Source organism: Manihot esculenta, chromosome 9, assembly GCF_001659605.2.
Source record: "Manihot esculenta cultivar AM560-2 chromosome 9, M.esculenta_v8, whole genome shotgun sequence".
In the NCBI taxonomy this organism is placed as follows: domain Eukaryota; kingdom Viridiplantae; phylum Streptophyta; class Magnoliopsida; order Malpighiales; family Euphorbiaceae; genus Manihot; species Manihot esculenta.
Genome location: NC_035169.2, coordinates 26,777,574 through 26,794,286, shown reverse-complemented (window position 1 = coordinate 26,794,286; position 16,713 = coordinate 26,777,574).

The following is a 16,713-nucleotide window of genomic DNA, read 5'->3' as shown; positions in this document are numbered from 1 at the left end:
TTTTGAGGTTTGGTGAGTTTGAAGAGGAGTTGGTCCATTTTTCTTTGTTCAGATCGTTCATCTTCTTATCTACAAGAGGTAAGTAAAGATCTTGAACTTGTTTTGATGTTTTACAGGGGTTTTATGGAGGTTTTGGTAGAGATGCATGTTTAGGTTTAAAAGGATATTTTTGATGGTTTATGCATGAAAGCATGTTTATGTGTTATGATATGTTGTTTGTTGGGGGGTTTTTAGGTAGTTTTGGACCCCTTTGTGCATATACTCTAGTATATGTGTGTTGAGGAGTTGAAGTATGCATGTTTAGAGAGGTGGAAAGGATGAAAAAGCTAGATTGCCGTCGGGGCTGAGTTCTGGATGAACTCAGGTTCGGCAGCCGAAGGTGCATTCGGCCGCCGAACCCCTTAAGTGGTAGCTTTAGCTGCCACAGCTCACCCCCGAGCGTTTTGAAGTTCGGCTCTGAAAGGGGGATTGGGCCGCCGAAGGTGCCGCCGAAGGTTAGAGACTTTCATCTCTGGAGTGTGTTTTAGCCCCCGAACCTTGCCCCCGAAAGGGTTCGGCAGCCGAAAGTAGAGATTCGGCCGCCGAAGGTGCTTGAGTTTTGACTCTGGAGAGGACTTTCAGCCGCCGAATCTGCCGCTGAAAGTGTTCTGTCCAGCCTTCTTTTGTATGCTTTATGTGATTGTTTTAGGAGCTTTTTAAGGGGTTTGTGGGGAGTTCTATAGAATTATTATAGAGTATGTTTGACACCTCATTCGAGTCCATTTGTGTAGGATTGGACCCGAGAGATCGAGGAGGTCATCAGTATTAGTTATTACAGAGTCAGTTCAGTATCTGCGTAAGAAGCAAAGGTGAGTAGAACTAAACTTAATCTTTTATACTGAGAAAATGGAATGCTTTAGCATAGTTCATGCATCATGGATGCCATGTTATGTATTAGGGTGATTGCATTAGAATCACAAATATGGTGCATTGCATTATTTACTGATAGTGGGGATTGGACCAAGGCGACATCAATAGCCCACGATCTGTCATTGTAGTGAAAATCCTGTGTGAGTTCCTTCGGGAATCGGGTGCCGACAGAGGGAGTTTTGAGGTCATGTCTAATCTGAGATGTGAAATGTTTGTGTTGTGACACATTTCATGAAAATGTGTAATTAATGAACTGTTTTCAGTGTTTCTACTCACTGGGCTTTCGAAGCTCATCCCTTTCCCGTAATCCCAGTTTTGCAGGTTCAGAGTTGCCTTGGGAGGTCAGGAGCAGCAGAGAGTTAGCTAAAGGATTCCATGTGTAATAGAATAGTGTGGACATGATGAATTTTTAAAGAGACATATGTAAAGGCATGTAATAGATAGGTAAATAGTGTGTAAAGGGTTTAGTAAGTGCTTTGCCTAGTATGCTTAATCCCTTGTGTATGCATGTATCCTGTTTTATGTTTCTTGATGAGAAATGAGTCAAACCAGGCTTAATAGATGTTGTGTTTCGAAAACTCCAGTGAAAGTATAACTGTGAGGGAAGACAGGGTTTGATTCCCTTGACCCAAGACCAGACCGTAAGGGAAGACCGGGTTTGATTCCCGTGACTCTACGGACAGGATTACTGGTGTAAGCCCTGGGGGCTATTTCAGATTGGTAGATCTGATTGTTTTTAAGGTTAAGTCTGGTAGTTTTACAAAAAAAGATTGAAAAGCTAGTAGTCAAGTCGGATCATGTATGGGATGTTTGTAGTTCAGGTTAGGCTTGCTACGGGTTCTGACGGCCTTAAGCCGATCTGGATCCTAGCGCCGAGTAGTTTGGGCCGTTATAGAGAGGTACCGGTTTCTGGGCTGTTACAGATGGTATCAGAGCATAGGGCCTCAAGAGTACGGTGTGTGAGCATTTTTGTTCAAGGATTAGAGAGATCCCACATCGGAAAGAGGTTGGTTGAGAGTTATAGAAAGGCAAGCACAATAAGTAAAATCATGTCCACTAGGATAGGATGATGAGTTTTGTTTTGCATGATGATGTGAAATGCCATGAATATATGCATGTGCATTAATGTTATGCTATGTATGCATGTATATGTTGTAAGTTCATGTGTCTTTCATATGAACTTTATGTGTGCTAATGTTTGTTTGTTTGTGTTTTGTGCTTCAGAGACGAGCTAAGATGAGTGGTGTTAGTCCACAGATTGACTCAGATCCGTTTGAAGGGTCTTTTGATGATAACAGAGAAGGAATGGACCTAGGGAGAATGTCTGGAGATAGGAGAAAAGTAGAGTTAGATGTGCAGAAAAGGGAGGTAGGTCTGCAGGTGAATATGGACGAAGAGTCTTTAGAAGATACTCAGACTAAGGATTCCAGGATTTCAGGTTTCAGAGAAAATGATCCCTCTACTTGGAGTACAGCTACCTTGAAAGGAGTGAAGTGGGGGAGAACTAGTAAGCAAAAAGTTAAGGGCCTTAAAGGGTCAAGGAAAAGGGAGTTCTGGAATAAGGTAAAACCTAGTCTGGATTGTGGTACTGGTTCGAATTCTGGAATAGGCATATCAAAATGTGTGAGATGTGGAAGGCTGCATAAGGGAGTCTGTCTTGCAGGAACAACAACATGTTTTAGGTGTGGTCAGGAGGGGCACATGGTTCGTGAGTGTCCCACTGCGCCTTGGATGGCTCAGTCCCAGCAGACATTTTCGGGTAAAGCTGTTCAGCAAGAGGCAGATACATCTGACACAGATGTGCCAGGTATGCTCATGTTTTTTAGTGATCTGATGTGTGTGTATGAACCCTACTAGGATGTCAAGTTTATGACAAAAATAAAAGGTCAATAGATAGAATTTCAGAGAAAGAGATTCAGAAAAGAATTCATAGCTAAGGATTAGTGAACCAAAGAAAAGCGAAAGAGAGAGTTGCTATGTGATGTTGTGGCCTAGAATGTTACAAGTCCAGATATAGTGAGATTAATCTTCTCATCTCATAGTATAGAGAGAAAGTAAAAGAGAATAAAAAGAGTAAGTGAGATAGTTCAGAGTAAGAGAAAGAGAAAAGAAGAAAGATTAAGCTTAGAAAGAGGTTAGAACCAGTCTGGAAATAGGTGGTAGTTGAGGCAGAGAAAAGGGTCAGTCTTTTCTTCAATAGATTCCTGAGGGAAGTTCCGTTAGCTTTAGCTTGGATCTTCACCCTGATTCAGCAGGAGGCTAACACTTCGAACACGGTGACGTCAGATACATTCACTTGGAAGTGTTCGGATGTGCATACTATTTGTTTTGGACCCTGTGTTTCTTTCCTTGTTGTTGAGAGCTGTTGATAGAGTGGGTTTGATGACTTCTGGGCTTAGAGTGTTTTCCTTGGGTCAGTGGACCTAAGTGTGATCCATTTGAGGCAGAGTCAGTCTGTCGGTTCAGTTCAGAGTTTTTGGTGAGTAGATGCAATCCAGCTGACCTTGTGGTTCTAGAGTTGACTATGTGATGTCATTCTAGGGCGGATTGGCTAGCTACTCATAGTACTACCTGTGTCTGCAGAGATAAGGTAGGAGAGTTCAGAGTTCAGAGGCTAGGATGGATCAGAGTTAGTCCTTAGAAGAGGACAGTGTAGGGGTGCCTAGAAGTTAATGTCAGCCCCGCAGGCTCATAGTTATTCAGGAAAGGTTGTCAGAGGGTCTAGCTCTTGTGAGCAAGTTCAGTAGTCAGGTCAGGTAATCAACCTCAGTGCCCGTTGCTAGTGAGTACTAGATGTTTCCCAGGCGAGCTGTCAGGTTTACCATCTGTCAGGGAGTCAGAGTTTGGACTAGGAATGGTATCTGGACGCAGAACCATTTCTTTCCTTCCCCTACAGGATGGCACCTGCGGAGCAAAAGAGAGTTAAGAGGAATGAGAAGTAGATAAAGGATTTTATCCGACTTAGTACCTCACCCTGAAATGTTCCAGAGTTGTTGTGGGAAACGAAGGATGAATCCTTGAGATTTTGGAGTAACTTTAAGTGGTTACCAGATATTCCTAGTTAGGATTAATCTAGAAGAGCTGATTATGGTTTTCCTAGATAAATCAAAGATTTGAGTATCCTGTTAAGGGTTAGCAAGTGAAAGTTAGAAGAGAGATCAGTGGAGAAAAGCTAAAGAGAAAAAGGATAAGGATCAGAGTGCGCAGCGAAAGCTGTGGAGTTCAGGAGTAGGTTGAGGAGATGATTGTTTATTTGTTTGTTTTTAACATTCGAGGACGAATGTTTTTAAAGGGGGGAAGATTGTAATACCCGGCTAGATCAGGCATCGGAATTCTTACCATCTGGTGGAATTCGAAGGTGTCAGAGGTTTCTAGAAGGGTAAGAGAACAGTTTCTAAAATGTTTTTAAGTGATAAGTTTTGAAGAAAAAAGACTATGGGGACAATTGCCAGGTTCGGCCGCCGAAGGTAAGGTTCGGCCGCCGAAGGTAAAGTTCGGCCGCCGAAAGTGCCTTAAGTTCAGCTTCCGAAACTCCACGTTCGGCTCCCGAGCGTTGCATGGTTTTGCATGCAGGTTTGGCTGCCGAAGGTGAGTCAGTCAGCCCTCTATATCAGCGCCTCCAGTCGGTGAAATGGACAAGTGTTGCCTCCAGATCATAGACAGAGGTGAGGCCACGTCCTCCATGAGTCATCTTCAAGGTTTTATCAAAGTTTGCAAAGTTTTAAGGTGTTTTGTTGTGGTTTTGAAGGTTTTTGGTCAAAAAGCTAAGTTTTGAGGTTTGGTGAGTTTGAAGAGGAGTTGGTCCATTTTTCTTTGTTCAGATCGTTCATCTTCTTATCTACAAGAGGTAAGTAAAGATCTTGAACTTGTTTTGTTGTTTTACAGGGGTTTTATGGAGGTTTTGGTAGAGATGCATGTTTAGGTTTAAAAGGATATTTTTGATGGTTTATACATGAAAGCATGTTTATGTGTTATGATATGTTGTTTGTTGGGGTTTTTAGGTAGTTTTGGACCCCTTTGTGCATATACTCTAGTATATGTGTGTTGAGGAGTTGAAGTATGCATGTTTAGAGAGGTGGAAAGGATGGAGAAGCTAGGTTGCCGTCGGGGCTGAGTTCTGGATGAACTCAGGTTCGGCAGCCGAAGGTGCATTCGGCCGCCGAACCCCTTAAGTGGTAGCTTTAGCTGCCACAGCTCACCCCCGAGCGTTTTGAAGTTCAGCTCTGGAAGGGGGATTCGGCCGCCGAAGGTGCCGTCGAAGGTTAGAGACTTTCGTCTCTGGAGTGTGTTTTAGCCCCCGAACCTTGCCCCCGAAAGGGTTCGGCAGCCGAAAGTAGAGATTCGGCCGCCGAAGGTGCTTGAGTTTCGGCTCTGGAAAGGACATTCGGCCGCCGAATCTGCCGCCGAAAGTGTTCTGTCCAGCCTTCTTTTGCATGCTTTATATGATTGTTTTAGGAGCTTTTTAAGGGGTTTGTGGGGAGTTCTATAGAATTATTATAGAGTATGTTTGACACCTCATTCGAGTCCATTTGTGTAGGGTTGGACCCGAGAGATCGAGGAGGTCATCAGTGTTAGTTGTTGCAGAGTCAGTTCAGTATCTTCTTAAGAAGCAGAGGTGAGTAGAACTAAACTTAATCTTTTATACTGAGAAAATGGAATGCTTTAGCATAGTTCATGCATCATGGATGCCATGTTATGTATTAGGGTGATTGCATTAGAATCACGAATATGGTGCATTGCATTATTTACTGATAGTGGGGATTGGACCAAGGCGACATCAATAGCCCACGATCTATCATGGTAGTGAAAATCCTGTGTGAGTTCCTTCGGGAATCGGGTGCCGACAAAGGGAGTTTTGAGGTCATGTCTAATCCGAGATGTGAAATGTTTGTGTTGTGACGCATTTCATGAAAATGTGTAATTAATGAACTGTTTTCAGTGCTTCTACTCACTGGGCTTTCGAAGCTCATCCCTTTCTCGTAATCCCAGTTTTGCAGGTTCAGAGTTGCCTTGGGAGGTCAGGAGCAGCAGAGAGTTAGCTAAAGGATTGCATGTGTAATAAAATAGTGTGGACATGATGAATTTTTAAAGAGACATATGTAAAGGCATGTAATAGATAGGTAAATAGTGTGTAAAGGGTTTAGTAAGTGCTTTGCCTAGTATGCTTAATCCCTTGTGCATGCATGTATCCTGTTTTATGTTTCTTGATGAGAAATGAGTCAAACCAGGCTTAATAGATGTTGTGTTTCGAAAACTCCAGTGAAAGTATAACTGTGAGGGAAGATAGGGTTTGATTCCCTTGACCCAAGACCAGACCGTAAGGGAAGACCGGGTTTGATTCCCGTGACTCTACGGACAGGATTACTGGTGTAAGCCCTGGGGGCTATTTCAGATTGGTAGATCTGATTGTTTTTAAGGTTAAGTCTGGTAGTTTTACAGAAAAAGATTGAAAAGCTAGTAGTCAAGTCGGATCATGTATGGGATGTTTGGAGTTCAGGTTAGGCTTGCTACGGGTTCTGGCGGCCTTAAGCCGATCTGGATCCTAGCGCCGAGCAGTTTGGGCCGTTACAGAGAGGTACCGGTTTCCGGACTGTTACACTGATAATCAACCATCTGGGCACGCTCCAAAATGGAGTAGGCATAATGCGTCTTTGATAAATGAAGTCCAGTGGCTGTGGTATCCACTTTAACACTCAAGAAATGATGGATTGGTCCCAAGTCTTTCATGGAGAATTTTGCGTATAGCACCTGAATAAAATCATCAACAAGAGCTACAGACAAACCCGTGAGTAGCATATCGTCAACATAAACCAAAAGCACTAATATCTCATTAGAATAATAAAAAACAAATAATGAAGGATCCGCCAAACTGCAAAAGAAACCATAAGCAATGAGAAACTTACTTAACCGGTCAAACCAGGCACGAGGAGCCTGCTAAAGTCCATAGAGAGCTCGTTTTAACTTACACACATGCGTTGGCTTGTCCAGATTTTTCATCCCTGGTGGTTGCTCCATGAACAAATCCTCAGTAACATAACCATGCAAAAAAGCATTTGTAACATCTAACTGCCTTATTGGCCATTTTTTAACTAAAGCAACAGTTAAAACAGTATGAATCGTGCCAGGTTTGATAACGGGTGAATAAGTTTCAGTGTAGTCGACGCCATCCAGTTGATGGAATCCTTTGGCTACTAACCGAGCCTTTAGTCGGTCTAACGTGCCATCTTATTTAATTTTGGCTTTAAACACCCATTTACAACCTATTATATGCAACCCGTCCCCGTAAGGAACAATGTAACAGCCCGGAAACCGAACTGCCACCGGCACTAGGATCCAGATCGACTTAAGGTCGCCGGGACCCGTAGTAAGCCTGCTATCCTGTCTGTATACCTGTGAAATCCCATACATGATCATACATTTGCTGTAACAACATAAAACTTTTCTTTCTTCCAAGGCTTAACCTGTGCATGCACTCTCTCTGTGCTCTACCAATCCCTACTAGAGCTCCTCATGGCTCTAGGCGGATCAATCTCATAATGTTAAGCCTGGTTTTGCTCATAAACATACAACAATAAAGAAACATACATAAACTGATCATGTGACTCCACAAAGGGATTACAATTCTTATAGTCAAGCACCATTCTATACACTATACATAAACCTTATCTCTTTACATTTACATGTCCACATTAGCTATTACAAGACTCTGAACTCTTCCTGTACCCTGCTGACCTGTCTCTGACCTCTGAACCTGCACAACTGAAATTAGGGGAGAGGGATGAGCTACGATAGCCCAGTGAGTAGAATAGGCAAATACAGGTGATAAAACATGCTCTCATGGAATGCAACACATAATCACATAACCTCGGCCGGACGGATCAAAACTCCCTCTATCTCATCTGGGGAACCTAAGTACCATGTGCCTGGTCCCCGTAGGGCTGTTCCAGGTCTTTGTATATGTGCCTGGTCCCCGTAGGGCTATTCCAGGTCTTTCCTCTGAGGGCTAATGAATCCTCACGAAGTCCGTGCCGTCTCACATAAGCAATGTACAAGGAGCAATGCCAAGTATAAGGATAAATGCAATGCATCATCTTTGTGTACACTAATGCACTCACCCTATAGCATATTCATGATGCATGAAGCATGAGAAAATATTCAGTTCTCATATTAAAACATTAAGTTAATTCCACTCACCTGGTTATCTCTGCACTGACTCTGCAGGTTCTGACACTGGACTCACTGCTGACCTCCCTGATTCCTCTGGTCCGTACCTACACAGGTGGACTCAAATGAGGGACTAAACTCACTCAAGAACATCTCTACAAAACTCCCCAAAACCCCTCTAAACAATCCTCAAACCATCACATAAAACATGCAAAAGAAAGCTGGACAGGGCACTTTCGGCGGCAGGTTCGGCGGCCGAAACCCCACTCCAGAGACGAAACTCATGCATGTTCGGCGGCATCTTCGGCAGCCGAAGGTCTCGTCCAGAGACGAAACTCACACACTTTCGGCGGCCGAACTCCCTCTTTCGGCGACCGAAAGTCCCTTGCTAAACCGAAAGCCTAGCTTTCGGGGGCAACCTTTGGCAGCCGAACTGCCTCCACAAGGGGTTCGGCGGCCGAACCTTCCTTCAGCGGCCGAACCTGGTTTTGCCCGAAGGGCAGAACCCTGCTCTGTTTCATGCAAACTTTGCCCAAAAACCTACAAACATGCATATCAACTACTCACAACTAGCATATACACATATATATGCACAAAGGGGTCTAAAACTATCCTAAAACCCCAAACAAACATAGCACATAACACTTAAACATGCTGGAACACCACAAATCACCAAAAACCTCACCTAAACCTAAACATGCAAACTACCCATACAAACTTCATAAAACCTTTCAAAACCATCAAAGAATCTCAGGATTTTCACTTACCTCTTACACAACTTGAGGATGAAGGATCCTAACGTGGAGATATGAAGAAAAGCTCTTCCAAAGCTCCAAGCTTCAAAACGTGGTTCTTTTGCTCAAAACCTTCATAAATCACCAAAACTCTTAAAACTCTTGAAAGATTTGATGAAAATCATGGAAAACATGAAAGTCAACGTAGGAGAGGCTGAAACTCACCTCTGGCTGCAAGTGGAGGAGAAATAACCTCCTTCCACCGACCCTTGGCCCTTTTATAGGTGGCTGGCCAGACCACCTTCGGCAGCCGAACGTGAAGCCGCAACCATGCAATGTTCGGCGGCCGAAAGTGACCTTCGGCGGCCGAACCTTTGCATTTCTCCCTTGTTGCTTTTCTTTCAAAACTCAATGCTTTTAACACTTCAAAACATGAAAACAAGTGAAAAGACTTTAGAAAACATATGCATTACCCTTCTCGAGGGTTCCGACACCCGAGATTCCACCGGACTACAGGAATTCCGATGCCGGACTCGAGCCGGGTATTACATTCTCCCCCCCTTAAGAACATTCGTCCCCGAATGTCCCTAACACAACATAAACACATAGAAAAGGGGAAAACTAACCTTAAAACAAATATGGGTATTGCTGGAGCATGGACTCCCGAGTCTCCCACGTGCACTCTTCTAGGTTGTGGTGGTTCCACAAAACTTTCACCATTGGTATCTCCTTGTTTCTCAGCTTTCTGATCTGGGTGTCAAGAATCCGCACTGGCTGCTCTATATAGGTGAGATCACTTAAGATTTCCACCTCCGGTTCACTAAGAACCTTCTCTGGATCTGACACAAACCTTCTCAACATAGAAACATGGAATACCGGGTGAATTCATTCCATAGAAGCTGGTAAATCTAGCTTATACGACACAGGTCCGATCTTCTGCAAGATCTCAAAGGGACCAATGTACCGTGGGGCGAGTTTACCCTTCTTCCCAAACCGAACCACTCCCTTCATCGGAGACACTTTGAGCAATACCATATCCCCCTCCTGGAACTCTATCTGCTTCCTATGGATGTCTGCATAGCTTTTCTGTCTGCTTACAGCTGTTCTGATCCTCTCTCTGATGATAGGCACTAACTTGTTGGTTATCTCAACTAACTCTGGCCCTGCAAGAGTTTTCTCTCCTACCTCTTCCCAGCAAACAGGTGTTCGGCACTTCCTCCCATACAGCGCTTCATAAGGAGCCAACCCTATGCTAGCATGATGGCTGTTGTTGTAGGCAAACTCCACCAGAGGTAGATGCTGCCTCCAAGAACCGCCAAAGTCTAACACACACATTCTTAGCATATCTTCAATGGTCTGGATGGTTCTCTCAGACTGACCGTCTGTCTGTGGATGGAAAGCAGTGCTGAAATCCAACCTTGTGCCCATTTCCTTTTGCAGACTCCGCCAAAACCTGGAGGTGAACTGAGGTCCTCGATCTGATACTATCGACACTGGAACTCCATGCAACCTTACTATCTCGTCTACATACACCTGCGCCAACTTGTCCACAGAGTAGTTACTCCTGACTGGAATGAAGTGAGCAGATTTAGTGAGTCTATCCACAATCACCCAGATGGAGTCTAGTCTGTTAGACGTCGCCGGTAAGCCCACTACAAAATCCATAGCTATGTTTTCCCATTTCCATTCTGGAATCGGCAGTGGGTTAAGCATTCCAGCCGGCTTCTGGTGCTCTAACTTCACCCTTTGACATGTCTCGCAGGCTGACACGAACTGTGCCACTTCTCTCTTCATTGCTGGCCACCAATACACCCTTCTCAGATCTTGATACATCTTGGTGGCTCCCGGGTGCATGCTATACCTCGCATTATGAGCTTCCCTCATAATGTCTGCCTTCAAACTGCTATCATCTGGTACACATAACCTCTTACCATGTCGAAGAATCCCCTTACTATCAAATCTGAACTCTGCACTGTTGCCCGACTGAACAGTCCTGGCAATCTTCACTAACTCGGGGTCTTCGTGCTGTTTCAGAGCCACTTGCTCTAGAAACACTGGTGTCACTCTCATCTGTGCGAGCAAAACACCTGTACCAGATAACTGCAACTGTAACACGTCTTCCACGAGCTTGTAGAAATCCTTCACCACCGGTCTTCTCTCTACTGCAATGTGGGATAAACTGCCAAGTGACTTTCGGCTTAAGGCATCAGCTACAACATTAGCCTTGCCCGGATGATACTGGATCTTACAATCGTAATCACTGAGCAATTCTACCCACCGTCTCTGCCTCAAGTTTAACTCTCTCTGACTTAAGATGTGCTGCAGGCTCTTATGATCCGTATAGATCTCACATTTTACCCCATAGAGGTAATGCCTCCACATCTTAAGTGCAAAGATAACAGCTGCCATCTCAAGATCGTGTGTCGGGTAATTCAGCTCGTGCTTCTTCAGCTGTCTAGAAGCATAAGCTATCACTCTGTCATTCTGCATCAACACACAACCTAATCCCACTCGGGATGCATCACAGAACACTGTGAAATCTTCATCACTGATCGGCAGAGCTAACACCGGTGCTGAAGTTAATCTTCTCTTCAACTCTGCAAAACTTTCTTCACATTCCTCTGACCACACAAACTTCTGATTCTTTCTGGTCAGTCTGGTCATAGGAGCAGCTATCTTCGAAAAGTCCTGAACGAACCTCCGATAGTAGCCTGCCAAACCCAGAAAACTCTTGATTTCTGTCACTGTAGTGGGTGTAGGCCAGTTGGCTACTGCCTCTACCTTTTTGGGATCTACTGCTATACCGTCCTCTGATACAACATGTCCCAAAAAGGAAATGCTCCTTAACCAGAACTCACACTTGGAGAATTTGGCATATAAGCCATGCTCTCTCAAGGTTTGCAGCACTATCCGAAGATGATGGGCATGCTCCTCTGCATTCCTGGAGTACACCAAGATATCATCAATAAAGACGATTACAAAACGATCCAAGTACTCCCTGAAAACCCTGTTCATGAGATCCATGAATGCTGCAGGGGCGTTAGTCAACCCGAACGGCATCACAAGGAACTCATAATGCCCATATCTGGTTCTGAAAGCAGTCTTGGATACATCTCCTTCCCTGATCTTCAACTGATGGTATCCGGATCTCAGATCTATTTTAGAAAAACAACCTGCTCCTGCCAGCTGGTCAAATAGATCATCGATCCTGGGTAACGGATACTTGTTTTTGATAGTGACTTTGTTCAACTGTCTGTAGTCAACACAAAGTCTAAGAGGTCCATCCTTCTTTCTGACAAACAATACTGGAGCACCCCAGGGTGAGGTACTCGGGCGGATGAAACCCTTAGCTACCAAATCCTGTAACTGCTCTTTCAACTCTCGCAACTCTGCTGGTGCCATCCTGTAGGGAGGAATAGAGATCGGTCTGGCACTGGGCATCAACTCAATCTCGAACTCTATTTCCCTATCCGGTGGTAGTCCTGGAAGCTCTTCAGGAAACAAATCTGGGAAGTCGCTAACAACTGGTACTGAGGATGGTTCCCTAACCTAACTGTCTAGCTCTCTCACATAAGCTAGGAACCCCTGACACCCCTTCCTTAACATCCTACGAGCCTGGAGGGCTGATATCAAACCCCTAGGTGTCCCTCTCCTGTCTCCTCTGAAGACACACTCTGACCCATCCTGGTCTCTGACACTGACTACCTTGTCTCTACAGTTCAGGGTAGCGTCATACGTAGATAACCAGTCCATCCCTAGAATGACATCAAAATCTGTCAACTCTAGAACCACCAGGTCAGCTGGAAGGTATCTACCCTCTATGCACACTGGACTGAACCGACAGACTGACTCTGCCAAAGATGGATCACATTTGGGTCCACTGACCCATAGAGGACACTCTAACTCAGACACTATCAGACCCAACCTCTCTGCAGCTCTAGAAGAAATGAAAGAGTGAGAAGCACCGGGGTCCATTAAAGCATACACCTCTGAACACCCAATGATGAGATTACCTGACACCACCGTGTTCGACGTGTCTGCCTCCTGCTGAGTCAGGGTGAAAATCCGTGCTGGGGCTGACGGACCTGCACCTCGGGAACCCATCCCTGATGAAGAGGCTGCCCCTCTTCCTCTGAATTTCTCCCATCTCTTCTTACTTGCACTTGCTGTACCCTGTGCGGAGGAACCTGGTTTAACACCAGAAGACTGTGCCTTAACTACACCTTGACTTATGGCACTGGCCTCCATCTTTCTAGCAGCATCCACAATAGAGTGGAAACTTTCCTTCTCCGCATGAAGAATCAAAGAGAAATACCTGGGATGAAGCCTTGTGGCATATCTCTTTGCCTTCTTCTGATCTGTCTCATATGCCTGACCGACATATGGCAACAAGTCCAGGAACTTATCTGTATAATCATCAACACTCATCTCCTCCGTCTGTCGCAACTGTTCAAACTCCACAACTTTTAGTTCCCTGGAACTGTCAGGAAAAGCCCATCCAGCAAATTCGTTGGCGAACTCTTCCCATGTCATACTCTCAAGTCTCGGGTCCACATAGTTCTTAAACCATTCTCTAGCTTTCTTACACTTTAACGTGAACCCTGCCATCTCAATGGCTCTACCATCATCTGCTCCCAACTCACTTGTTATCATTCTAACTGCACTGAGATACTCAAAGGGATCATCTCCTGTATTGAATTTAGGAGCATCCAACTTTAAGTACTCGGTCATCTTCACCTTACTTCCCCCTGAAGAACTGGGTTGCTGTGCTTCCACAACAGGGGCTACTGGTTCAGGAGGTGGTGGTGGAGGAACTGGTTCCCTCACTTCAGGTTGTACTGAACTTGGATGAACAGGTGGGGGTGGATACATGTGATATGGTGGATAAAAGGAAGGATAGGGCATATAGGGCATGTAGGGTGGATATGGGGCAAAACTGGAGTAATCCGATGTGCCTCCCATCGGATACTCTGGGCCTTGTGGAAAGGGTGGATAGCCAAACCCCGAGGCCTGAACGCCTCCCTGGGACTCCCCCATACCTTCTTTTGACCTTCCTACACCCATGCTTACATCTCTACTCTGATCCTCTTCCATCACACCTCTTTCTTCTACTGACCTTCCCCCTCTGCTTACTCCTCTCCTGCTCTCGTCAGAAGACCTTCTAGGGTCTCGTGACGTTCCTTCCCTGCTTAACCTGTGCGATCTTGCCCTTGGCAAGGCAGGTGGACGAGCAGCTGTACCCTCACTTACAGGTGGGACTCCTGTCAATCTCGCGGATCGACGAGTTCCTCGCATCTTCACTCTCTGGAAAACAACAAATCACATAACACATCAGCAACACATCAAAAACATGCACATGCATAACATCCTATCCTCGTGGACATGTTTTTCCTATGGTGCTTGACCTACTAAACCTCTCTATGAGCCCAACTCTCTCTCTATAGGTCCGACCATGTGAACCTAGGGCTCTGATACCAATCTGTAACAGCCCGAAAACCGAACTGCCACCGGCACTAGGATCCAGATCGACTTAAGGTCGCCGGGACCCGTAGTAAGCCTGCTATCCTGTCTGTATACCTGTGAAATCCCATACATGATCATACATTTGCTGTAACAACATAAAACTTTTCTTTCTTCCAAGGCTTAACCTGTGCATGCACTCTCTCTGTGCTCTACCAATCCCTACTAGAGCTCCTCATGGCTCTAGGCGGATCAATCTCATAATGTTAAGCCTGGTTTTGCTCATAAACATACAACAATAAAGAAACATACATAAACTGATCATGTGACTCCACAAAGGGATTACAATTCTTATAGTCAAGCACCATTCTATACACTATACATAAACCTTATCTCTTTACATTTACATGTCCACATTAGCTATTACAAGACTCTGAACTCTTCCTGTACCCTGCTGACCTGTCTCTGACCTCTGAACCTGCACAACTGAAATTAGGGGAGAGGGATGAGCTACGATAGCCCAGTGAGTAGAATAGGCAAATACAGGTGATAAAACATGCTCTCATGGAATGCAACACATAATCACATAACCTCGGCCGGACGGATCAAAACTCCCTCTATCTCATCTGGGGTACCTAAGTACCATGTGCCTGGTCCCCGTAGGGCTGTTCCAGGTCTTTGTATATGTGCCTGGTCCCCGTAGGGCTGTTCCAGGTCTTTCCTCTGAGGGCTAATGAATCCTCACGAAGTCCGTGCCGTCTCACATAAGCAATGTACAAGGAGCAATGCCAAGTACAAGGATAAATGCAATGCATCATCTTTGTGTACACTAATGCACTCACCCTATAGCATATTCATGATGCATGAAGCATGAGAAAATATTCAGTTCTCATATTAAAACATTAAGTTAATTCCACTCACCTGGTTATCTCTGCACTGACTCTGCAGGTTCTGACACTGGACTCACTGCTGACCTCCCTGATTCCTCTGGTCCGTACCTACACAGGTGGACTCAAATGAGGGACTAAACTCACTCAAGAACATCTCTACAAAACTCCCCAAAACCCCTCTAAACAATCCTCAAACCATCACATAAAACATGCAAAAGAAAGCTGGACAGGGCACTTTCGGCGGCAGGTTCGGCGGCCGAAACCCCACTCCAGAGACGAAACTCATGCATGTTCGGCGGCATCTTCGGCAGCCGAAGGTCTCGTCCAGAGACGAAACTCACACACTTTCGGCGGCCGAACTCCCTCTTTCGGCGACCGAAAGTCCCTTGCTAAACCGAAAGCCTAGCTTTCGGGGGCAACCTTTGGCAGCCGAACTGCCTCCACAAGGGGTTCGGCGGCCGAACCTTCCTTCGGCGGCCGAACCTGGTTTTGCCCGAAGGGCAGAACCCTGCTCTGTTTCATGCAAACTTTGCCCAAAAACCTACAAACATGCATATCAACTACTCACAACTAGCATATACACATATATATGCACAAAGGGGTCTAAAACTATCCTAAAACCCCAAACAAACATAGCACATAACACTTAAACATGCTGGAACACCACAAATCACCAAAAACCTCACCTAAACCTAAACATGCAAACTACCCATACAAACTTCATAAAACCTTTCAAAACCATCAAAGAAGCTCAGGATTTTCACTTACCTCTTACACAACTTGAGGATGAAGGATCCTAACGTGGAGATATAAAGAAAAGCTCTTCCAAAGCTCCAAGCTTCAAAACGTGGTTCTTTTGCTCAAAACCTTCATAAATCACCAAAACTCTTAAAACTCTTGAAAGATTTGATGAAAATCATGGAAAACATGAAAGTCAACGTAGGAGAGGCTGAAACTCACCTCTGGCTGCAAGTGGAGGAGAAATAACCTCCTTCCACTGACCCTTGGCCCTTTTATAGGTGGCTGGCCAGACCACCTTCGGCAGCCGAACGTGAAGCCGCAACCATGCAATGTTCGGCGGCCGAAAGTGACCTTTGGCGGCCGAACCTTTGCATTTCTCCCTTGTTGCTTTTCTTTCAAAACTCAATGCTTTTAACACTTCAAAACATGAAAACAAGTGAAAAGACTTTAGAAAACATATGCATTACCCTTCTCGAGGGTTCCGACACCCGAGATTCCACCGGACTACAGGAATTCCGATGCCGGACTCGAGCCGGGTATTACAAACAAGGTCCCAAGTATTATTCCTGTGTAAAGCATCTATTTCAGTAACCATGGCTTGACGCCAACCATCATGTGCAAGTGCTGCCTTAACAGTCTTAGGCTCTTTAGGAATAGAGTTCAACAAGGTAACAGACAACGCATAGCGCGGATTTGGTTTGACAATTCCTAATTGTGACCGTGTGACCATAGTGTGTCTAGGAGCTGAGTTAATGATAGTCATACATGCTGGGACTGCAACTACAGTATCGTCGGAGGGAGCAGTAGCAGAACAT